This window comes from Chelonia mydas, chromosome 13 (assembly GCF_015237465.2).
Source record: "Chelonia mydas isolate rCheMyd1 chromosome 13, rCheMyd1.pri.v2, whole genome shotgun sequence".
NCBI classification, from domain to species: Eukaryota; Metazoa; Chordata; order Testudines; family Cheloniidae; genus Chelonia; species Chelonia mydas.
The window spans coordinates 41543727-41555378 of NC_051253.2; the positions used below are offsets into that span (position 1 = coordinate 41543727).

At 46.7% G+C, this 11652-nt stretch overlaps 1 pseudogene; it reads right to left on the reverse strand.

Annotated features, from left to right (window-relative positions):
- Positions 1-10482: 10482 nt before the first annotated feature.
- Positions 10483-11368, reverse strand: LOC122462626 (annotated as a pseudogene).
- Positions 11369-11652: the final 284 nt, after the last annotated feature.

Sequence of the window (11652 nt, forward strand, 5' to 3'; positions counted from 1 at the left end):
GAGCTGTAGCTCACGAAAGCTCATGCTCAAATAAACTGGTTAGTCTCTAAGGTGCCACAAGTACTCCTTTTCAATTTATTTGAGCATAAGCTTTGGTGAGCTACAGCTCACTTCATTGGATGCATTCAGTGGAAAATGTAGTGGGGAGATTTATATACACAGAGAATATGAAACAATGGGTGTTACCATACACACTGTAACCAGAATGATCACTTAAGGTGAGGTATTAGCAGCAGGAGAGCGGGAAAAAAACCTTTTGTAGTGATAATCAAGGTGGGCCATTTCCAGCAGTTGACAAGAACGTCCCCCCACTGTTCCTCTGACGTTCTTGTCAACTGCTGGAAATAGCCCACCTTGATTATCACTTCAAAAGTTTTTTTCCCTCTCTCCTGCTGGTAATACCTCAGCTTAAGTGATCACTCTCGTTACAGTGTGCATAGTAACACCCATTGTTTCATGTTTTCTATGTATATAAATCTCCCCACTGTATTTTCCACTGAATGCATCCAATGAAGTGAGCTGTAGCTCACGAAAGCTTATGCTCAAATAAATTGATTAGTCTCTAAGGTGCCACAAGTACTCCTTTTCTTTTATCAGTATGAATGGCAACGGGTACATATTCTCCTGTCTCTACAATACAACGACTGAGAGAAATTATCTTTCCAAGCCACTGCAATGAAAAGCAAATGAAGCCGAACTCTCATTTTGCCTGGTGTTGGAGGGGAAAGTTATCTGGGGGGCCGAGGTTTGGCTGGTATCCGCACAGACTGATTGTCTCTTGGAGTGCAGTCTAGGCATGGAGAGAGAAAGAGAGATTTAAGCAGGAAATTGTCACCCCTATTTCCATGTTTACCCTTATAAGTTTCAGAGAGGTAGCCGTGTTAGTCTGTTTCAGCAAAAACAAGGAGGATTCTTGTGGCATCTTAAAGACAAACCAATTTATTTGGGCATAAGCTTTGGTGGGCTGGAGCCCTCTTCGTCAGATGCTCCAGCCCACGAAAACTTATGCCCAAATAAATTTGTCTTTAAGGTATCACAGGACTCCTTGTTGTTTTTATCCCTATAAGAGACTTAAATTCCTTCCCTTGGTGATGTGAATTACTTCCACTCGTGTTCACAGAACAGTCTGGATGTCTCACAGAGCGCTGGGTTCCTCATTTCACTTTTGGATAAGGAAGACATGAATACTTTTTAAAACAACTCTTCCCCCGGCTTGTATTAAGGGCCTGTTCCTAGTCAAGTTAGGTGATGGTGGAAGATTCGTTTCTGCAGCCCCCCTCTCCCCCAACCTCGCGAGCAGTGGGGCTGTGCAACGGCCGGCCACTGGGGGTGGGGGGGGGGTGTCAGTGACTCGGGTCGGGTCACAGGGTCCAACTGGGCTGAGACACTCTCAGACTGGTGAAAATTCACTAGGGCGCAAAACGAGGGCTGGGAGTCAATTCCCTTCCCAGCCCCCTTCCCCGCCATGTCCGGCTCCGCTGAAAAGTGCAGGGAACGGAGGGGAATGTGCCGTGGGAAGTTCAGACGGAGATCGGGGGCCAAATGCTGCTTTCTTCACTCTCTGGAAGTCTCCCATCCGTCTCAGTGAGGCTTCCGGCTTGAAGAGAGAAAGTAGCGCTCCGAGAAGGGTCTGCAGGGGGCTGCATCTCCCTCTGGAGCTGTGCAGTGAAAAAGTGACGGCGAAGGTTTTAGGTTTTTTCACCCCGTTTCTTCTTTCTCACGATGGTGGCCCAATGCTGTGTGGCGCAGGGGAGAAATGGGATTTCTTCCGCTCTGGTTTTTGTATGAGCACAACGAGGTTTCCTCTCCCTGTGCGTCTGGCACAGTGATACCGGGCGGTGTCCTCGGCTCTCAGGCCGGTCATCTGCAGATACACCAGGCTGTTGGAATTGTCCCTGGAGATGGCGAATCGCCCTTGACCAGCCGGGGAATACCACTGGCTCGATCCAGCCTCGTTAATTTCAGCCACCCACTCCAGCCCCTTCCCGGGAGCCTGGCGGACCCAGTGCATAAGGTGGCTGCTGAAGGTGAAGCCGGAGGCTTTGCAGGAGAAGCGGAGAGAGTCTCCGGGCTTCTTCACATCCCCTCCGGACTCCACCAGCTGCACCTGGGACTGGACACCTGCAAATAAAGGCATGTTACAAGTACTGGTGTGAAAACAGCAAAAATGTTCGAGTCTTTGGGCTCTGCCATTTAAGCGGGGGGAACAAAATACCTTCCACAGCTGCTACAATGAAAACAATTGCGAGCCAGAGTCTCATTTTGCCTGGTGCTGGAGGGGAAAGTTCCCGGGGGGCTGGCTGGTCACTGCACAGACACAGGGGGCTGCGGAATTTCTCTCCGGGTGCAGCCTGGCCAGAGAGAGGGACAGATTTAAAGAGGAGACTCTCAGCCCTATTTGCATATTCACACCTCCTTATAATGGAGCCAAACTCCTTCCCCGAAGGCTGTGAATTGCTTGCTCCAGGGCTCAGAGAGGAGTCAGATCGTCCCTTCCTGTGGGTCTGTGCAGCGCCCAGCCCAGTGCGGTGGGGTATAAAGTGGGAAAGAAGCAGCTGCCGGGTGTGAGCCCAATTCCCCGGATATTAATTTTCGGCCTGATTGTCATCAATTTATCCCGTCTTCGGGAAAGGGTCTCCGGAACCCCTGCCTATGCGAACGTCGGGTCAGTGACTGGGGAGGGATGGGATCACAGGGTTGCATTGGGCTGGGACACTCACTGGAGAGTTAAGTTTCTCTGGGCTGGCAAGCGCCGTGTGTCTGGGAGTCTTTCCGTAAGCGAGGATGCAGGCAGCTCTGAAGGGAGATGATTATTAAAGATCCAGATTCATGTCGGCGATCACATTCCCACGCCTACTGCACCTCCCGTCCTTTGACAGACATTGGGCGCCCCAACCAGGAGAAAGAAAAGGAGTACTTGTGGCACCTTAGAGACTAACCAATTTATTTGAGCATGAGCTTTCGTGAGCTACAGCTCACTTCATCGGATGCATACTGTGGAAACTGCAGAAGACATTATATGCACAGAGACCATGAAACAATACCTCCTCCCCCCCACTCTCCTGCTGGTAATAGCTTATCTAAAGTGATCATCAAGTTGGGCCATTTCCAGCACAACATCAACTCCGAGGGAAGGTTTTTGTCTGTGCTTCCCCATCAGTGAGTCTCTCACAGTGATACCGGACCGTGTCCTGGCTTCTCAAGCCCTTGATGTGCGAATACAGCAGGTCTGTGGAGTTGTCCCTGGAGATGGTAAGTCGCCTTTCACTGAATCGGGGAAATGTGTGCCGCTTCCAGAGCTGTCTGTGGCGGAGATACACTCGGATCCCTTCCAGGAAGCTGAGGGACCCAGCCCAGCCAGGAGAGGCGGAATCTCTGGGCTTTTTCGCACCTGTGACTGAGTAAAATAGGACCATGTAGATCGTTGTTCCTACCACTGTTATATAATTGCAACAAACCTCGTACAAGGTGTGTCAAGTAAGGCGTCAGCAGAAAAGTTATGATTTGCTGGTTATGACGATGCTGTCTGTCAGCATGTATGGTTGAATCTGAAGTTATCAGTATTAGCTCTATACCTGGATTTCAAATGTTTGCTCCTAGGTAACACCCACAAGATATTTAGCCAGCACATCTTGAAGGGACTAGTCAAGTTAAGTTTCAGAGTAGCAGCCATGTTAGTCTGTATTCGCAAAAAGAAAAGGAGGACTTGTGGCACCTTAGAGACTAACCAGTTTATTTGAGCATGAGCTTTCGTGAGCTACAGCTCACTTCATCGGATGCATCCTGGATTTGTGCTGGAAATGGCTCTACTTGATGATCACTTTAGATAAGCTGTTACCAGCAGGAGAGTGGGGTGGGAGGAAGTTTTGTTTCATGGTCTCTGTGTGTATATAATGTCTTCTGCAATTTCCACGATATGCTATGCATCCGATGAAGTGATCTGTAGCTCACGAAAGCTCATGCTCAAATAAACTGGTTAGTCTCTAAGGTGCCACAAGTACTCCTTTTCTTTTTAAATTTATTTGAGCATAAGCTTTCGTGAGCTACTGCTCACTTCATCGGATGCATTCCAAGTTAAGCGGCTCATCAAGGAACACTTACCTCACCATGGACCATGGGAGATGGTCCATCTACACTGAATGGACTTTCCCGTGAACATTCTGTCTGGGGCATAGGCAATGGCTTCTGCTGTGACTGAGCGAAATCATGCATGGACAGGTGACTTGCCCATGTGACTCCAAAATCCATCTTGTTACTTAAGTTTCCACTAGCTGTGCTGAGGGCTTTGTTTGAAACAATGGATTTGCCTCCACATGGCAGAAACTATAAAAGGCTCTGGAAAGATCTCCATTTTGCCTCTTTCCTGCTCAAGCCTCTTCCTGTTCAAACCTCTGGACTATGAACTTGTACTAATGGGAGCATTCTAACCAAGGGACTGAGGACCTTCCAATGATTTGGAAGCCACCAGAGACTTAACAAGCCAGCAGTGTATCCCATCACTGCTACAAGCCTGAACCAAGAACTTTGCCATTACTGAGTGTAATTGATTCCTTTAACCAATTTTAACTTTCTTTCTTTCTTTCTTTCTTTCTTTCTTTCTTTCTTTCTTTCTTTCTTTCTTTCTTTCTTTCTTTCTTTCTATAAACCTTGAGATTTTAGATACTAAAGGATTGGCATCAGTGTGATTTTTGGGTAAGATCTAAGTTGTATATTGACCTGGGTGTGTGGCTGGTCCTTTGGGATCAGAAGAAATTATTTGGTGAGACGGATTGTAAAGACAGGTTTCAGAGTAGCAGCCGTGTTAGTCTGTATTCGCAGAAAGAAAAGGAGTACTTGTGGCACCTTAGAGACTAACAAATTTATTTGAGCATAAGCTTTCGGATGATTGTAAAGAACCACTCATCTCTGAATCCAGCGTTTTTGGTGGTGATATAAGAACCGGAATGCCTGAGGAAACTGCCTTTATGTTTGCTTGTTAGCCAGTGTGGTGAAACAGGAGTTTATTTTTGTGGCTGGTTTGGTATATCTTGTAAAAGAATAACCACCAGTTTTGGATTGTGTTGGCCCTATTTCTCAGCAGTTCGTCCTGAAATTGTCATCCTCATTTGTGACCCACTAAGACACGGTTATATTTGGGACTGAGTGAATCCCCATTAAACCCAGTGTGGGACACCCCGTTCCCTGTATCTCCCCCTCCTCTGGGTCTAGATCTGACTGAACAGCTGGGTTCATTTTCCCCATTTCAAACAGAGGAAATTACTTTCTCTTGTGAGCTCCCAGCGCGCGGAGTGTTAGCATCCAACATTCTGGGACTTTCTCTGATAACCACAATGGAAGGATTTTGTCTGAGCTCAGACCAGCTTCCCCTAACTGTGCAGGGTGTGTATCTGGTACAGTGATACCGGGCAGTTACAGGGTGACAGTTGCCTGTTTAAATCTGTGCCTCTCTCTGCCCAGGCTGCACCTGGAGATACAATCCGCAGCCCCCTGGGTCTGTGCAGTGACCAGCCAGTCCCCTGAGAACTTTCCCCGCCAACACACCAGCGAAAATGAGACTTTGGCTCCATTTAGTTTTCATTGTTGGGGCTTTGGAAGGTATTTCCTCCCTAATCAATCTATTGAAGGGGAGAGGGATTTTTCTAGGATTGGCTTTTAGGTCATGCAGTAGAGGCTCATGCAGTAAGCTCCAGAGCTCCCAGGTTTGATCCTGCGGGGACGACCGGGGGTGGTACATAAACATGTACACAAATGCTGAATGGTACACAAATGCTGACAAGACTTAAAATGAAGGAATACCAATTAAGAACACAACATGAAACAGTCAGACAAGGTATTATCCTTAGCACTGAATCAAAACTCAAGCACGCAGGGTATCATATGACAGGCTGAGCTGAAGACAGGCTGAGCTGAAGACAAAGGGATGACATATATATAGTAAACACAGACACAGACAGGGATTATGTTCAAATATTTCAAACATGTGTCCTCACAAAACTCACTGTACAAGATTGTCCTCACAAGTTTTCACCTTGAATCTGGGCCGATAGACTACGAAAGCCTATGATGATGGCCAAGCTATCAAGCTAGGGCTCAACCAACCAACCAGTCACCTCTTTTAGCTGCCCTATGCAGATACTAATGAGGAATTCTCACACATCAATAATTCCTTAGTCAACTAGACATAAAACTATAAAGACACTAAAATGTAACAATTCTCTACCTTTCAACATGCACTTGATCCAGTACCAGCCACTAGTAGTGGTTTGTTTATATAATCAGCTGATCGGAGAGGACATGTTCATCACAGTCTAATCTTATGCCATCAGAACGAATATATCTTTTATTAATATTTATGAACATTTTTAACTCTTTAATAAGACAAAATCTATATCAGTTAACAAAAAAATTGTCTTTTACCAAATCACAGCTCTTATTTCTTAAATTTGCAGCTCTAAGCTGAGAGAGTGTGTCATATTTTGGTCTGATAGGGATGCGCATAAAAACAAGTTGAGAAACTTATCAAATGCCAAAGAATTAACACGTGTCTAAATTTGAGCCCCCCTTTGAGTTTGAGGCCCAGGGCAAATGGCCCTCCTGTCGCCCCCGCCCCACCCCCCGATTGACCCTGATCACTCATAGAACAATCCCTCTCCCTTCAATAGATCTACTGGGGAGAAAATACCTTCCAAAGCTGCAGCAATGAAAACTAGGAGACAAAGACTCATTTTTCCTGCTGCTGGAGAGGAAATTTCTCAGTGGACTGGCTGGTAATGGCACAGACCCAGGGGGCTGCGGATTGTCTCCCCGGGTGCAGCCTAGGCAGAGAGAGGGGCAGATTTAAAGAGGAGACTCTCACTTTTATTTCCATATTGCCCTGTTTATAAGAGACACAAGTTCTGTCATGGAGCGAGCTCAGTTTTTGTTATCTGAGACTCAGAGAGAAAGGGCTGGATTGGATTTTCCCTCTTTTGTAGAACCTCCTGCAGTGTCGGGATTGGGGCATTATTGACTTTGCACTTCCTACATCATTCTGTGGAGGTCAAATTGTCATCTTCTTTATCCCAACCCTAACCCCAAGTTTAACATTTACCATAATACTCAAAGGAAGTGTGAAACCTAATCATACCCTAAATCTTTACTCTAGCCCTAAAAGTACCTCTAACTTTAGGGGTAAACTCTAACCCCATCTTTTGATTTTTACCCTACATTGATTTTTAATTTAAACCTTCAATTTAATAGTACATCCTGAGCCTAACCCTAACCACCATAAAGGTAATTTCTAACCCTAAATTTTAAAACTCACCCAAACTGAATTGTTCACCCTATTACTAAAACCTTACTCCAACTGTAATTCTGAGAGTAAGCTATAACTCTAAACTTGAGCGAAAACAAAATGTGTAAACTAACCCTAACGCTAACCTCAAACACGTATCTTTAACTCCTACCCTTAACCGAAATTTGTACCCTATCTCTACATCCTGTCAGACTAACCCTAATTATTACCCTTAGCCACTCTTTTAACCCTAAACATAGCTCCAATCTTAACTCTAAACTTTAATCCTTCCCTAAGGTAAACTCTAAACCCTTAATAGTAAATCTTAGCTGTGGATGGATAGAATTTAATTCTAAGGTTAGTCGTGGTGAGTTACTTTATAGGGCAGAACAAAGAGAGTCATGTAATATTTTACAGCCTTCCAAGCAATAATGGCTATTGCAGTGGATAACCTTCTATTTGGAAGAAGATCTGGTTGGCCGTCAGGTGGGATTTGAAATTGTTTCTTGTACTTCCTCAGTTTAGACTGCACGTAAGATATACTGTGACACTCTATCTCGAGGGAACGCTCTGCACCCCCATGTTCACCCTTGTAAGATGATTGTGTGGTATCCAATGCAAAGTTTGTCATGTTGGGTGTCTTTGGAAGGCTCAAGATGCACTGAGCACTGTTGTTATAGTAAGGTTATAGGTTATAATTTAATGTATCTAGTTATGAGGCTGAAAATGTGTCCTCATGGCTTAAAACAAGGCCAGGCAAAACTGTCCAGGAACAGATGGGCAGTTCATACTTCACCAGAGCATGTATGGGACAAACCCAGCCCAGCCTCACAGGAACAAATGACACTGACCTAGGCAGCAACAAGGATCTGATGGACTCTTGAGTGAGTCACCCACCTTCTCTTGGTCAGTTTGGGACTACGATGAGGTAATGCTAACCTGAACCGGAAGAGAGGTGGGGGGCAAACCAAGAGGGAAGAAAGGACATGATAAAAGGGAAAGAATTTTGCCTTGCTCTCCCTCTCTCTTCCACTTCCATTTACAGACACCACACGGAGCGACTGAAGTGCTGATCAAAGAGGAGAGCCTGGGTGAAAGGCAGCCAGCCAGACTGTGGTGAGAAACATCTAAGTTTGTAAGGGCATTGAAAGTGTTAAGATCAGCATAGAATGTGTTTCGCTTTTATTTCATTTGACCAAATCTGACTTGTTGTGCTTTGAGGTATAATTAGTTAAAATCTATCTTTTGTAGTGAATACTTTTGTTTGTTTATTCTACCTGAAGCAGTGCATTTGGTTTGAAGCATGTCAGAGACTCCCCTTGGGATAACTCGCTCTGGACCCCCGGGGCCTCCACTCCTAGAGGGAATAACACAACCCTGTTCTCAAGACTGGAGTGCCTCTCAGCCAGCGTAAAACAGGAGGGTTTAGTGAGCATATGAACACAGCATAGGAAACTCTTCGGGCCCTCAGGCCTGTCCTCCCTCAGCACAGCATCTCTAGGTCTCTCCTGCATCCAGGTGGGAGTCTGCCTGCTCCCTCTCTCCAGTCGCCGAGCCCCCAGTGTTTTCCAGCTGGGCATCTGCTATCACCTCCCCCAAGCCCCGCCTCTGTCCATTTTCTTCTATCCAGGTAAACAGGGTTGCCTGGGCGTCCTCTCCTCTCAGCTGTCCTCTGTCTTCCTCTGGCTGGAACCTGCAGGTCAGGTCACCAGGCTCCTCTCTTCACAGCCCATTGTCCTCCCACTGGCCAGAACCGGCTGTGACTTCTGAGGTGGGTCTCTTGGTCAACAGTTGCTGGAGTATCAATTCTCCAGGCCATTGGCTGGGGTCCCAAGTTCTGTTGCCGGGCCTCTGTAACAACAAACTCCCTCTCCCATCACCTTCTTAAACCAGTAACACCCAGGGAAACAGTCGCACCCCCTCTGCATGCAAACCATTGAAAAAACCCAAGAAAAACCAAGAGAACCGCACACTTCTGCACAACTGCAACGGGAGGTTTTTGTCCGAGCTCACAGCGGCTTCCCCTCACTGTTTCTCTCGCAGAGTAATACCGGGCGGTGTCTTTCAGGCCGGTCATTTCCAGATATAGCAGGTTGTTGGGATTGTCCCTGAAGCTGGTCAATCGGCCTTGGACCGAGCTGGAGTAATGTACAGTACTGCTGTCCCAGTAGCTTATATGAGAGATCCACTCCAGGCCCTTGCCAGGAGCCTGATGGACCCAGCTCATCCAGTAGTCTCCGAAGGTGACTTTTTCACAGCCCCTCCAGACTCCACCATCTGGACCTGGGACTGGACCTGTAAATAAAGGCATGTTTAAAGCATATTGGTGTTATATTCAGTAACTCAATATTCTTCAGGGCATTCAGGGGAGAACATACCTTCCAGAGCTGCTACAATGAGAACAAAATGGAACCAAAGTCTCATTTTCCCTGTTTTTGAAGGGGAAACTTCTCAGGTGGGTTTAGCTGGTAGCTGCACAGACAGCAGAGGGGCTGTGGATTGTCTCTCAGGCTATAGCCTGGGCAGAGAGGGACAGATTTAAACAGGAAACTCTCTCTCACCCCTATTTGCATATCCCACTCCTTTTCAGAGACACAAACCCTTTCCCTGAATGCTTGGAGTCATTTGGCTGGTGGCTGTAAGAGAGGGAGTCGGACTGGTGCTAACTCTGTGTCTGGGCAGCGCCCAGCGAGTGTGGGGCCATCCTGACCATACTGCTGCACAAAGAGCTCCCTTGAATCCCTCTCATCCCACTGGATGTAAGGGCTGAGCTACACTCGATTGAAGGGAATGGAAAGACCCACCACTGGCTTTAGAGCACTGTGGGTCAGGCCCTTCGCGAGAAGTGAAAAGGGAAGAATCAGGTGAAAAATCTGTTTTTCTGTTGAGTCGAGAGGTGTTTGGAGCCTGATGTACCTTTTAAGTGTGTGTTTGATCTACAGTTGCATTTTATTGGTTTTCAGAGGAATTTGAGAGCATTTCTACCCATCCCCCAACAAACAACAAAACCTTTTTGACAGTCATCACTTTTACGCAGCTTTGGAAACCCAAGCTCTAATGATCACACTTTGAACAATTGGTTCCCCACATATTTCTCTTGTGCAGTCTGTATTTTTACTTCAGTGTCTGATAAATGTCGATGTAAGCATGCGAGTAGTCAAGTTGTTGCAGTTTTTATGGACACATGGTCATATGGGAATACAGAGATCTCAAACCTGCTGAGAGAGATTTATTCGCTCTGGCTGTAGATCCCATTCCTGTGCCCAGGGGTGGAGTGCTTGTGGACGTGCTGCCCCCTCGCGGCCTATGGCAGAAAGAAGATTCTGCATCTCGAGTTTTTGTATTAGCAGTATCGGGATTCCCCTCATTGTGTTTTTCGCACAGTAATACCGGGCGGTGTCCTCGGGCTTCAGGCCGGTCATCTGCAGGTACAGCAGGCTGTTGGGGTCATCTCTGGAGACGGTGAATCACCCTTTTACCGAGTCACTGTAGTATATGCTAGAACCATGAATCCAGGCGAGCCACTCCAGTCCCTTCCCGGGAGCCTGACGGACCCAGCTCATCCAGTAGCTGCTGAAGGGGAACCCGGAGGCTTTGCAGGAGAGGCGGAGAGAGTCTCCGGGCTTCTTCACATCCCCTCCGGACTCCACCAGCTGCACCTGCGAACGGGCACCTGGGAATAAAGATGAATTAAGGGGAGCATGAGTATCTAGGGCAACAGAATAACAATCTCCTGACTATCCAACACGCGGGCAGGGAGAAAATACCTTCACACGCTGCTGCAATGAGAACAAGATATAACCAAAGTCTCATTGTCCCTGTGTTTGAGAGGAGAGTTTTCAGGGAGCTTGTCTGGTGGGTGGCCAGAGACAGAGGCTGCAGATTGTCTGTCCGGGTGCAGCAGTGGAAGTGAGAGAGACAGCTTTAAACAGGAAACTCTCCCCCCCTATTTGCATATCTCCCTTCTTATAAGAGACTCCAATTATTTCCTAGAGCGAACTCAGTTTCTTTTGTGTGGCTGAGAGAAGAGCTGGCTATTTATCTCTGGGGTAACACTCCTCTCCCAGTCGGGGTGCCAGCACCTCTGGATTTGAACTTCCTGTGTGACTATCAAGAGCCCAGTTTGCATCTTCTTTGTCCTCTCCCTAACTCCCACATTTAACCCTAACCCTAAGGATAAACCCGAACATTAACCTTTATATTGCTATGAACCTGAGAGCTAAATGAATACCTTAGTTGTATCCCTAAATCCTGTCTTTACCCCTTAACGTAATTCTAACCCTAAATGTAAATTCTAATCCTGACTTTTATACTAGCCGTCACCTTCCATCCTTACCTTGTCACTAAAAATAAAGCCTGACCTTAAACCTAAGGACAAA